A 13,749-nucleotide genomic window follows, 5' to 3' on the forward strand; every position below is an offset into this window, starting at 1 on the left:
CATACGTCCAAGGTCGGTAACTACCTACCGACATGCAAAAATTCCATATGCACTCCATATCCTTTGTGAAAAATGTGCAGGATTTATTCAACCCACATATCTGGGCGACGTTTCGCCTCTGAATGAGCCTTTCTCCAGCCTACCTACTGACCTGGACGCATGGATCCATACAAGGTCATGAAGGGGTTAATTGCGTTACATAAAAACATTTAAAAACTTGAAAAAATAAAATGAATACAGAAAAAAAGTTGAATTAATCCTACCTTGCCTCCTCCACCCATACTGACATGTCCACCTACTCCTCCACTTGGACCTGTTACTCCTGGTTCAAGATTCTATTTTTTATTTCTGCTCTGCTTAGCATAGGGATAGGACACAGCTGTAGTGAGGGACAGTATTTGGTTTGGTGTGTACGCAGTTTTTAAATAATTCTCTATGTGTACTCTGCATGCATGTCTGTGATAGTACCATGTGTAACCAAAAGTTTTTTTTATCCTCAACTGTGTTTGGTGGGAGTTATGTGCATCTAAACATATTTTGTACTTTTATGCAACATGTCTGTCATAGTACAGTCATAGTACTGTGCCAAAAGCCGCTGTGTGTATTCTTTTACCCATATCTGTGAGAGTACTTTGTCAAAAGCCGCTGTGTGTATTCTTTAACCCATATCTGTGGGAGTACTATGCTTTTAAGCCGCTGTGTGTGCTCTGTAACCCTGCCTGTGGGGGTACTGTGCCCCTATGCATGGGTGTGAAATTTTTCATCATCTTTCTCAGGGAAATGTGGAAACATGCTCTCTGGGTAAAATTTATCAGCTTCTATGGGACAAATGTGGAACATGCTCTGTGGGTGAATTTTGCAATTAGCTTCTATGGGTTTATTATGGCCAAAAGCATCTGTGTACTCTGCAGCCCTGTCTGCACGAGTAGTGTGCCTAAAAAATAATTTTACTATACCTTTGTGGCTGGGTCTAATGCTCATTAAAGTATTTATTTGTCATGCATGACTATTTTGTCTAACAATATCAACTGCTGACTTAGTTAAGATGTGCTTAATTGTTTTTTGAGAGGGTGGCGGAGCAGTGGGCAGAAGTCCTGGCGCCATATTTAACAGGTGAACCACAGAAAGGATATTATGACCTGACCTTGTAGGATGCCAAAGACTATGCCAAGTTGAAAGCTGAGATCTTGGCACGCTTAAGAGTGACTCTGACTGTTAGGTCGCAGCAAGTGCACCACTGGGCCTATTGAAGTGACAAACCTCCCCGGTCCCAAATGTTTGACCTACTACACCTGGTCCAAAAATGGTTGCTACCTGAATCTTCCTCCCCAGCACAGATGTGGAGAGGGTTGTTATGGACAGGTTTATACACTCACTACTGAGGCCGGTGCAATCCTGAGTGGCCCAGGGAGACTCCGTAATGCTGATGACCTAGTGAGCCTGGTGCAGAGATACCAGGTGGTTGAGGGTTCTGTGAGAAGCAAGAGGTTGCAGTATCCCCATACTGGGGTTCCCAAATTGGGGCTGACACCCAGAAGAGGGGAGCTAGAACCACACTTGAGGGGCAGGCAAGAGAACTGGAGTTTGTGTCCAAGGTCCCTTCCCATAGTATAATTTGTTGGAGGTGCCATAACCCTGGCCAGATAGCTGCCCATTGTCCCATGACCACAAAGCCAATGGACTGCAGCACAGGGCAGCACGGTTTGTACTTTGCATATGCAGACAAGCCCCATGACAGTAAACAGGGTGTAAATGACAGGAAGTTTGGTAACCCTAGTGAGGGCCACAATTCCTCATCGGCTGGAAAGAGGGTGGGCATCTGCTGTATTCATGGGGACGCTAAGGACTACCCGGTGTCCCAATTGCTCATAAACACAAACTGTGGCACCGAGTCCCATGAGGTCAGAGTGGTCAAGGACCTATTGCACCCTATTATAATAGGGCAGAATTTGGTATTATTTTAGGAAGTGTGGGGAAATGGAAGGACATCTGGTTGTCAGGACAACAGCCAGGTTGCTCCCAAGAAACCTTGTCGCAGGCTGCGGAAAATAGGTCTCCATTTTGTATGCTTGTTGGTGATGAGGATGAGGCTTCGTCCACTGAGGCCAACATCCCTGAGCTCAAGGTTTTAGGGAAAAACTTTGGAACTGCCCAACTCAGGGACCTACTCTTAAAGGGGCATTTGAAAATGTAACTGTGTTAAATGGTGTGCCTCAGGAGCCAGGGGCCGACAGTTGGTTCCTTCATTTTGCTGTGATTGGTGATATGCTTTGTAGAGTAACCAAGCCAAGGGGTGAGGTGATAGAGCAGTTATTGGTACCAGGGCTCTATAGACGCAGGGTGCTAAACATGGCTCATTCCCATGTTTTGGATGGTCACCTGGGGGCAGATAAGACCCATGAGCACATTCTCCAGAGATGCTACTGGCCAGGGTGTTACAGAGAAATCTTGAACTACTGTTGTTCCTGCCCCATGTGCCAGCTGACCTCCCCAGTGGCCTACTTCTGCAGTCCTCTGGTACCATTGCCCATCATCAAGGTGCCATTCGAGTGAATAGCGATGGACCTGGTGTGACCCCTGGTAAAGTCTGCAAGGGGACAGCAATACATATTGGTGGTCCTGGATTATGCTACCCAGTACCCAGAGGCGGTACCCTGAAATGCCTCTGCCAAGTGTATTTCTATGGAGCTGATCCATATCTTCTCCTGAATCAGGCTGCCGAAGGAAATACTGATGGACCCAGGGCCCCTCTTCATGTCAAAGGTCATACGGGAGTTGTGCAAGACCCTGCAATTTTCCCAGCTCAGAACCTCTGTGTACCATCCACAGACTGATGGGCTGGTGGAGAGGTTTAACAAAATCTTAAAGGCTATGCTGAAGAAAGCAGTGGAGAAGGATGACCGAGACTGGGACTGTCTGCTTCCTTACCTGTTGTTCTCCATCCGGGAAATCCCCCAAGCTTCCACTGCCTTCTCCCGTTTGAACTGCTCTATGGATGACAACTTAGAGGGCTTATGGATGTGGTGAAGGAATTCTGGGAGGCTGAAACCACTCCCTATAGAAGCATGGTAGATCATGTCACCCAGATGCAAGAGAGGATTGCCAAGTGAAGGAGCACATCCTTAAAGCTCAGGAAGCCCAGTCCAGGGTGTATAATAGGTCAGCAAGGGTAAGACAGTTCAAGCCAGGGGATTGGGTACTTGTCCTGGTGCCCACGGTGGAAATCAAATTCCTGGCCAATTGTCAGGGCCCCTATGAGGTAGTGGAGAAAGTTGGGCGGATAAACTACACATTTCACCAACCACAAAAGCGAAAGCCCTACCAGGTGTACCACGTGAACCTAATCAAACCATGACAGGAGAGAGAACCCGTAGAAGCCCCTTGTCTGCTGGCCAAGTCCAATGTCAGTGCGGAGGATGTCAAGGTGTCAGACACCTTATCCCGCTCGTAGAAGCAGCAGTGCTGGGAGTTACTGCAGCGGAACAGAGACCTGTTCTCAGAACTTCTGAGGTGTGCGAAGATTATATAGCATGAGGTCTTGATGGAGCCTCATGTCCAGCTCAATCTGAAGCCATATCAGATTCCTGAAGCTCGTTGAGGGGTGATCTTAAAGGATGCTGGGCCTGGGAGTCATCAAAGAGTCCAAGAGTGGCTGGTCCAGTCCAATAGTCTTAGTGCTGAAACCATATGGAGGTTTTGCAACGACTATAGGAACCTGAACAAAGTTTCTAAGTGCGATGCTTACCCAATGCCCCGGCTCAATGAACTAAATAAGAGGCTAGGGCCGGCTTGGAACATTACTACCCTTGACCTCACAAAAAGGTATTGGAAAATAGCTATGTCTCAAGATGCCAAGGAGATGACTGCCTTTTCAGATGGGTGCTTCCATTACACAAGGATGCTGTTTGGGTAGTAAATAATATAACCTGTATTAAAGAAGAAGTGCAGATAGTGTCTTATCTCACAATTTAAGAGAAGATTTACCAGCAGTGTAACTGCTCACCTGATGAAGAATGTTAACAAGCATATAGTACCGGCTGCCATAGATCCACCGGTTGACGTGCGACCATAGCTAAATCGCTGAATAGGGGGATTTGTGGGTTGTGATCCGCACTGCCAGCAAATCTAAATCAGACAAAGTGTACAATTCAACAGTGGTTTATTCTACGCATTTCAGAGTGCACATGACTCCTTCCACAGGTGGTATTTGCTGAGGAAGGAGTCATGTGCACTCCGAAACGCACAGAATAAACCACTGTTCAATTGTACACTTTGTCTGATTTGGATTAACTGGCAGCACGGATCATTACCCACAAATCCTCCTATTCAGCGGTTTGGGTAACAAGGCGCTCCAGCTACATTTCAGAGCCATGCACCAGATCCTCGCTCCCCACAAAAGGTATGCGACGACCTACCCTGTTGACATTGTGACCTTCAGCCAGGATTGGGGGAGCTATCTGAGCAAAGTCCAGGTGATACTTGATGCTCTACAGAAGGTGGGGTTTTCTATAAACCCGTAAAAATGGGCTTTGGGAATGGAAGAAGCGAAATACTTGGGCTATGTTGTAGGCAGGGGTGAAATAAAGCCCCAGATAAGTACAGTTGAGGCGATCTAGGGTTGGCCATGACCCCTCTCAAAGAAGCAGGTCAGCGCATTCCTGGGCATCGTGCGATACTACCGTCGATTATTTCCAAACATCACCTTGGTAGCTGCCTCTCTGACAGATCTCCTTAAAGGGACGAAGTCGGTTATGGCTAAGTGGTCTCCAGAAGCTAAAACGGCCTTCCAGGAACTGAAGCTGGCCCTGTGCAAACAGCCGGTGCTGGTAGCATCCAATTTCTCCAAAGAGTTTGTGGTCCAGATGGATGCATTGGGTGGTTGGCTAGGTGCTGTCTTATTTCAAGAGGTGAATAGGGAAGAGCACCCCGTAATATATTTCAGCCGGAAGTTGTCATCCTGCTAGAAAAATTAGTCCATAGAGGAGAAGGAATGTTTAGCCATCAAGTGGGCATTGGACAATCTGAGATACTACCTCTTGGGCAGGAAATTCACTGAAGTGGATGAGGGAGAAAAAAGGGAATAATGCCCGAGTGACTAGGTGGTTCCTAGCACTTCAAGATTTTAACTTCCATGTGGAGCATAGGTCAGGGAAACTGCATGGCAATGCTGACGCTCTGTCGAGAGTCCACTGTTTATGGGCAGAAGGTGCCAAGCCCCCAGCTTTGGGCAGAGGGGGAGGATATGTAAGATGGTCACTGGACAAGTCCTTGAGGAGAGATATGGGTCATTTCGGCTATTAGCTGAGGTGATGTGAGCTCGGAAGTATGCTCCAGCACCTATAGTGCTGAGATAGTTATTTGGCCATTCCAGTGTCATAAGAGATGGGTGGGAATGACCGCTCATATATCCCAACCCAGGGGCGTGTTTTGGCAGATAAAATGGAGGCCGAATCTCTCAGTGTCTGTGGCTGAAGGTGTGGAGACCTCCAGTGTGTTGCTAAAAGCCCTGACCTGAGCGGGCAGACCCGCAACTACCACATGGACTATTTGTATTCAGTTTGTTTTCACTTTGTGCCAGAAAAGGCTCTGTTCAGTTTAGCCACCCAGAGCAGTTTATGAAGTTAAATAAACTTGCATGTACTTTGCATGAAAACCGCCTCCTCTGCCTACCTCAAGAGCAGCTGAGTGAGTACAAACCTCTACACTTGATATAACTAGAGTTGAGCGACTTTTACTTTTTTCGGATCAAGTCGGGTTTCGTGAAACCCAAGTTTGTCAAAAGTCGGGTCGGGTGAAATCGGCCGATTATTGCGAAAAGTCAGGGGCCGACTGAAACACGAAACCCAATGCAAGTCAATGGGGAATCAAAGTCAGCAGTGAGTGGAGGACAGGAAAACACCTACAGTGCCCATTTTAATGCCAAAAACATCAATTCTTATTACTGAAGATTGTCAATCTTAATTTACTTTATAATAATAGTCAGGCATTGAAAACTGGAGGTCATTTGGCTAAAGTTGTGGGGGGTAGGGCTGGTCAAGATTTTCGTGGGCCCAGGAAACGCGGAATACGTCACGGCGGTGGAGCAGGGAGAGGTAAGTATTTCAACTTTGCAAGTGCTGTGATACTGAGCAAGCAGGGGGGCCCACTCATTGGCATTGGCACTGGCACAGGGCCCCTCATAGTACGGCAGTGTGTTTGACGGCGGGTGGCGCCTCCCACCGGCAGAGACACTTTTGCGTACTGTGAGGGGCCCTGTGCCAGTGACGTCGCCAATGAGTATGCCCCCCCACCTGATGAAGAAACCTGCACTTTCATCTGCACCTTCCTCTTTGTTCCCGTGTAAGGTGGTATAGTAGGGGAACCTGACTTTCAGCAGGGTCAGATTCTGGCTGTGTAGAGTGCAAGGGGAATGTAGTGGTCTGGGTCAATGTACCAGCAGACTCATCTAGCAGTGGCTGGGCAATGGGCAGGATGAGGAGGAAACACAGATATAGGCCCAAATAATAAAGTGGGCTAAATGCACCTCAAAATTGGTAACAGGACTAAACAGGCGGCATTGCTTTGTTCAGTGGAGGACAACTGTAATGATAGGCTGACACAGTGAGTAGGCCCAAATAAGTAAGTAGGCTAAATACAGTTCTAAATTGGTAAAAGGACTAACCAGGAGGTATTGCTTTGTTCAGCGGAGGACAACTGTAAGGAGAGGCGGACACAGTGAGTAGGCCCAAATAAGTAAGTAGGCTAAATGCAGTTCAAAATTGGTAACAGGACTAACCAGGTGGCATTGCTTTGTTCAGCGGAGGACAACTGTAATGATAGGCTGACACAGTGAGTAGGCCCAAATAAGTAAGTAGGCTAAATGCAGTTCAAAATTGGTAACAGGACTAAACAGGCGGCATTGCTTTGTTCAGTGGAGGACAACTGTAATGATAGGCTGACACAGTGAGTAGGCCCAAATAAGTAAGTAGGCTAAATGCAGTTCAAAATTGGTAACAGGACTAAACAGGCGGCATTGCTTTGTTCAGTGGAGGACAACTGTAAGGAGTGGCTGACACAGTGAGTAGGCCCAAATAAGTAAGTAGGCTAAATGTCTGCCAACATTTTTTTCATAAATAAACAGGTGGCATAGGTAGGTACAGGGGTGGGCTCCACTGCTGAGTAGCAGACAGTGGTAGTAGGCGCAACGTATTAACTGGTCTAAATGGAGGCCAGGGCCCCTGTATATTTAAACTATCATCTATCATTAAAAATTATTTGTGATAATCCAAAATTAGTATTAAACAAAAAACTAAACCAAAAACTAATTTATATAATATTTTTATTTCAAAACTAGGAATAACAAACCAACACAACCCCTAAAAAAAAAAAACCCTTCTATATAGGAATGGGTTTAAAATTGGCCTGTATGTTTGTGAGCAAAAAGGTGGGATACCCGACTAGCCTCTGATTTCTACGCGTCCCTAGGTTATTCCCTGCCTAGCCAATTTTAAACCCATTCCTATATAGAAGGGGTTTTTTTTAGGGGTTGTGTTGGTTTGTTATTCCTAGTTTTGAAATAAAGATATTATATAAATTAGTTTTTGGTTTAGTTTTTTATCATCTATCATTTCAACAAATTTGTATTGGCAGTGCCATTGAAGGATTTAACAGCACAGACTACACAGTGGTGGAGCAGGGAGAGCTAAGTATTGCAAGTGGTAGAGCACTGTTCGAGCTGGGGGAACACTCTCTTGTGGGCGGCGATACTGGCACAGGGCCCCTCATATTACGATGGTGTGTCTGACGTTGGTTGTGCACCACCACCATCAGAGACATTTCATTGTACTATGAGGGACCCTGTGCCAGTGCCGTCACCCAAGAGTGGGCACACCCACCTGTCCAGGCAAATGGCACTCGCACGGGTGCTTGCGCCAGGTGGTGACCACGGCCCTGTGGGGGGAGTCAGCCAATTTAGGGAGGTATAAAAATGGCCTATGGTGGACATTCAGCAGCTGCAAATGGAGGAATTGATGCAGTCAGTAAGAGGAGGCCAAAAGCAAGACATTTTTCAGGCAAGCTACGTGTCAGCAGGGGAAGGTGGGGCCAAATAATTTGAAATCCATGATTGGTTCATTTTAATGAAGGTTAGATCATCGACATTTCGGGTAGCCAGACGTGTCCTTTTATCGGTCAGTATTGAACCAGCAGCACTGAAGACTCTTTCGGATAGCACACTAGCAGCAAGGCAAGCGAGCTCCTGTAATGCATATTCTGCCAATTCAGGCCAGGTGTCTATTTTAGATGCCCCGTAATCAAAGGGGAATGACCTGTGAGGGAGAACATCGATAAGGGAGGAAATGTAGTTCGTAACCATACAGGACAAATGCTGTCTCCTGTCACTTTGAATCGATGCAGCAGTACCTGTCGTGTCAGCGGTCATTGCGAAATCACTCCACAACCTGGTCATAAAACCCCTCTGTCCAACGCCACTTCGGATTTGTGCACCTCTAACACCTCTGCCATGTTGCCCCCTATGGCTCGTGTGAGAAACATCACCGCCGCTGTGTGCTGGGAATGCCTGAACCAAACGGTTTACAAGAGTTGCTTGCTTGGTAATCAATATTTGCTCAAGGTTCTCATGTGGCATGATATTTTGTCATTTTCCTTTATATCGTGGATCCAGGAGGCAGGCCAACCAGTAATCGTCATCGGTCATCATTTTCATAGTGCGGGGGTCCCTTTTTAGGATACGCAAGGCATACTCAGCCATGTGGGCCAATGTTCCAGGTGTCAATTTACTGCAGAAATCTAACCAATATAACAACCGTTATATGGTACTGTAAAACGAGGTAGAAGGTGTATATAAACTTGTTGAGAATTTAAATCTCCCTTTTGTTTTTGGGAGACTGAACCAAAACTCAGGCCCTGTGCATAAAACAACACAATGTACAGTACAGACCAAAAGTTTGGACACACCTTCTCATTTAAAGATTTTTCTGTATTTTCATGACTATGAAAATTGTACATTCACGCTGAAGGCATCAAAACTATGAATTATCACATGTGGAATGATATACTTAACAAAAAAGTTTGAAACAACTGAAATTATGTCTTATATTCTAGGTTTTTCAAAGTATCCACCTTTTGCTTTGATGACTGCTTTGCACACTCTTGGCATTCTCTTGATGAGCTTCAAGAGGTAGTCACCGGGAATGGTCTTCCAACAATCTTGAAGGAGTTCCCAGAGATGCTTAGCACTTGTTGGCCCTTTTTCCTTCACTCTGCGGTCCAGCTCACCCCAAACCATCTCGATTAGGTTCAGGTCTGGTGACTGTGGAGGCTAGGTCATCTGGCGTAGCACCCCATCACTCTCCTTCTTGGTCAAATAGCCCTTACACAGCCTGGAGGTGTGTTTGGGGTCATTGTCCTGTTGAAAAATAAATGATGGTCCAACTAAACGCAAACCGGATGGAATAGCATGCCGCTGCAAGATGCTGTGGTAGCCATGCTGGTTCAGTATGCCTTCAATTTTGAATAAATCCCCAACAGTGTCACCAGCAAAGCACCCCCACACCATCACACCTCCTCCTCCATGCTTCACGGCGGGAACCAGGCATGTAGAGTCCATCCTCTCACCTTTTCTGTGTCGCACAAAGACACGGTGGTTGGAACCAAAGATCTGAAATTTGGACTCATCAGACCAAAGCACAGATTTCTACTGGTCTAATGTCCATTCCTTGTGTTCTTTAGCCCAAACAAGTCTTCTGCTTGTTGCCTGTCCTTAGCAGTGGTTTCCTAGCAGCTATTTTACCATGAAGGCCTGCTGCACAAAGTCTCCTCTTAACAGTTGTTGTAGAGATGTGTCTGCTGCTAGAACTCTGTGTGGCATTGACCTGGTCTCTAATCTGAGCTGCTGTTAACCTGCGATTTCTGAGGCTGGTGACTCGGATAAACTTATCTTCAGAAGCAGAGGTAAGTCTTGGTCTTTCTTTCATGTGGCGGTCCTCATGTGAGCCAGTTTCTTTGTAGCACTTGATGGTTTTTGCAACTGCACTTGGGGATACTTTCAAAGTTTGCCCAATTTTTCGGACTGACTGACCTTCATTTCTTAAAGTAATGATGGCCACTCGTTTTTCTTTACTTAGCTGCTTTTTTCTTGCCATAATACAAATTCTAACAGTCTATTCAGTAGGACTATCAGCTGTGTATCCCCAGATTTCTGCACAACACAACTGATGGTCCCAACCCCATTTATAAGGCAAGAAATCCCACTTATTAAACCTGACAGGGCACACCTGTGAATTGAAAACCATTCCCGGTGACTACCTCTTGAAGCTCATCAAGAGAATGCCAAGAGTGTGCAAAGCAGTCATCAAAGCAAAAGGTGGCTACTTTGAAGAACCTAGAATATAAGACATATTTTCAGTTGTTTCACACTTTTTTGTTAAGTATATAATTCCACATGTGTTAATTCATAGAATGTACAATTTTCATAGTCATGAAAATACAGAAAAATCTTTAAATGAGAAGGTGTGTCCAAACTTTTGGTCTGTACTGTAAGTGGCAGAAAGTGGCTGGCTGATATACGACAAACTAACAGGACTGAAGTATATCCACTTTGTGAGAATTTGAATCTCCCTTTTTTGGTGGGGAGACTGCACCGCAACTCAGGCACAGTGTATAACACAACACAATGTAAGTAGCAGAACGTGGCTGGCTGATATACGACAAACTAACAGAACTGACGTATATCCACTTTGTGACAATTTGAATGTCCCTTTTTTGGGGGGAGACTGCACCGCAACTCAGGCCCAGTCCCTGCGAAAAAAGGTGGTGTTGGACAGTGGAAATCGCTACAGCACAAGCGGTTTGGGGGTTAATCTCCCCTCCCTAACTATATCCCTTCTTCTGACGAAGCTGCAGCAATCTCTCCCTATGCTAAGATCGGCAGAAGTAAGATGGCGGTCGGCGTGCACGCCCATTTATACCCCCTGTGACGCCGCAGAAAGCAAGCCAATCACTGTCAAGCCCTTCTCTAAGATGGTGGGGACCGAGACCTATGTCATCACGCTGCCCACACTCTGCGTCCTTCTTCATTGGCTGAGAAACGGCGCTGAACGCGTCATACGAAACGCGACTTTGGCGCGAAGATCGCCGACCGCATGGCCGATCCCACACTAGAATTGGGTCGGGTTTCATGAAACCCGACTTTGCCGAAAGTCGGCGATTTTTTAATTTGTCTGATCCGTTTCGCTCAACCCTAGTTATCACCTTTTGTGGGATAAATGTGGAAACATATTTTGTGGATGAAATTTGTTATCAGCTTCTGTGGGATAAATGTAGAAACATGCCCTGTGGATTAAATTTGTTATTAGCTTCTATGATCTATGTGTGATGTTTTTTATTTTTAATCAGCTTTCAAGGAAATGTAGAAAGTTGCCCTGTGTGAGAAATGTATCAGCTTCTGTGAGATAAATGTGGAAACATGCTCTGTGGGTGAAATTTGTAAGCTGTTAATGTAGCAGTATTCTGCCCCATGCTCTGTGGGTGATTTTTTTTTTAAAGATTCTCTAAGAGTACTGTGCCCATTGCTCTGTGGGTGAAATTTGTAAGCTGCTAATGTAGGTGTACTATGCCTCATGCTCTGTGGGTGAAATTTGAAAGCAGCTCCTGTGGGTTTACTCTGCCCCATGTTCTGTAGGTGAAATTTGCTAGAAGTGGCAAGCTTCAGTCTCTGTGAGAACACTATTAAAGTTTTTATGTTATTTATTTACTTGTTATTTTAGCATGATTGCTGTGGTCAAAGAACTCCTTTAAGTCCCTTTCCTATCCACATTTGTTTGAAGGGCAATTGCCCCGCTTTTACCCCAATTTAGCTTCCTTTTGCAGCCCCATAGCCCTGATTATGACCATTATACAGCCATTTTAAAGAGCAGAAGTTTGAGCCTCCATTGACTTCAATTGGGTTCGGGTCCAGGGTCAAGTTTGAGGTCAAGCTGGGGCCTGAACCAAACCTTCGCTCATCATGTGTTGATAACCCCTTTAAGGATTTCATAATGACACCATCTTTGCCACTGGACTCGCAAATGTGCTAAAAATATTCAACAAAACATTCAAAAATGTCTATTGTGAGTAAAAACGTTTGAAGATTTTGGGTAACTCAATGAAAATACATATAATAATAATAATAATAATAATAATAACAATAATAATAATTTTCTTTTTTATAGCGCTAAAATTGATGTGGTCAATCCTGAGGAAGAAGTAATTTTGTACTTCGTCAAATAAACAACTATCTTTTCACTCATTATACTGGAATATAAGTCTAAGGGTTCTTTCACACTTCTGTCAGCAGGCGGCTGTCAGAATGCGTCGCTGCGACGTATCGACGTATGTCTTAAAAATAGTGGAAAATGGATGTAGCGCATCCAGTTTTGTGGACGGACACGTTGAATGGCGCTGCCTGAATTTGAATGTAGAAAATGCTGGAGAGAGAGAGAGAATTTTTCCCCTGACTAGAAAATCCTTCCAGGCATGATCAGAATAGAAAAACGCGATACGTCACTGGATTCCTGTTTTTAACGGTCAGCGACAGATCCTGTGTCCTTAGGCTTCCATTATAGCCAACGACGGGCAGCGCAGGACCCGTTGCTGAGTGATTTTCCGACGTGCAGAAAAAACGTTCCTCTGAACGTTTTGTCCGCCCGACGGACAGCATTTTTCCGACGGATCCAGTGCACGACGGATGAAACGGCCATCCGTCACAATCTGTCGCTAATACAAGTCTATGGGAAAATACAGGATCTTCCAGAAAAATTTGCAGGATCCTGTTTTTCCAAAAATCGACGGATTTCGATGGGAGCTAAAAGACGGAAATGTGAAAGAGGCCTAAGTTCATCTAGCAGCGTGGAAACCATCCACAAATATCCTTTCATTTAATTAAACTGATTTGACATTTTCCATGTTTTCGTTTTTTACATGGATGATTCTGAAAGTTTTCTAACACAGGATATCTGAAATTTACCATAGATTTACCAATCTCTAGAAAATATTACATTTTTTAAAACTTGTCACCACTTGCTTACAGAATGCAATAAAATGAATAATAGTCTCGACTCACCAGTATTTATTTCCAGAAGAAATTGCAGTGATGTCTTCATTTGGATAATGTGTAAATTATGAGATATTACAGTGTTTAGTGTTTATCCTTAAGGAATTCCGAGCATTTTCTGGACAAGTACCTGTTTACCTAAATATCTAGGTTTTGAAATGTTTCTTCTCACCACCATAATCATGTCTCATTTATTTTATCAGTTAAAATGTAAATTTTAAAAGAAGTGGGAGCTTAAGGTCGGTAACCTCCATAATGCGTCAGAAGATCTGGCAAGACCGTTCTCTCTCTCACTTGCTTCCTTTACAGCACATAGTAACTTTTATAGAGTTTTGTTAAGAAATATAATTCCGAGTCAGGATATCGGTGGCCAGTTGACGAATAATCAGTACATTAACTTTTGGTATTTACAGTCTGTTTGGACAAAGTCAACAATTATTTCCCTTGAGAATGGTCTATTTTTTACTTTTGAATTTGGATACAGTGCATACATAAATACAGTATTTTGCCTAAGCTAAGGTATCTGATCAACCTTAATAAAGTTACAGCATTATGCTGAAAGCTTAAAAATGAAGATGAACAAAACAACAAGTTGTGGTAATCCCCACAACAAAGAATAAATAAAATTATATAATAAATAACCTACACAGAGGGTTAAA

This window comes from Ranitomeya variabilis, chromosome 6, assembly GCF_051348905.1.
Source record: "Ranitomeya variabilis isolate aRanVar5 chromosome 6, aRanVar5.hap1, whole genome shotgun sequence".
Lineage (NCBI taxonomy): Eukaryota > Metazoa > Chordata > Amphibia > Anura > Dendrobatidae > Ranitomeya > Ranitomeya variabilis.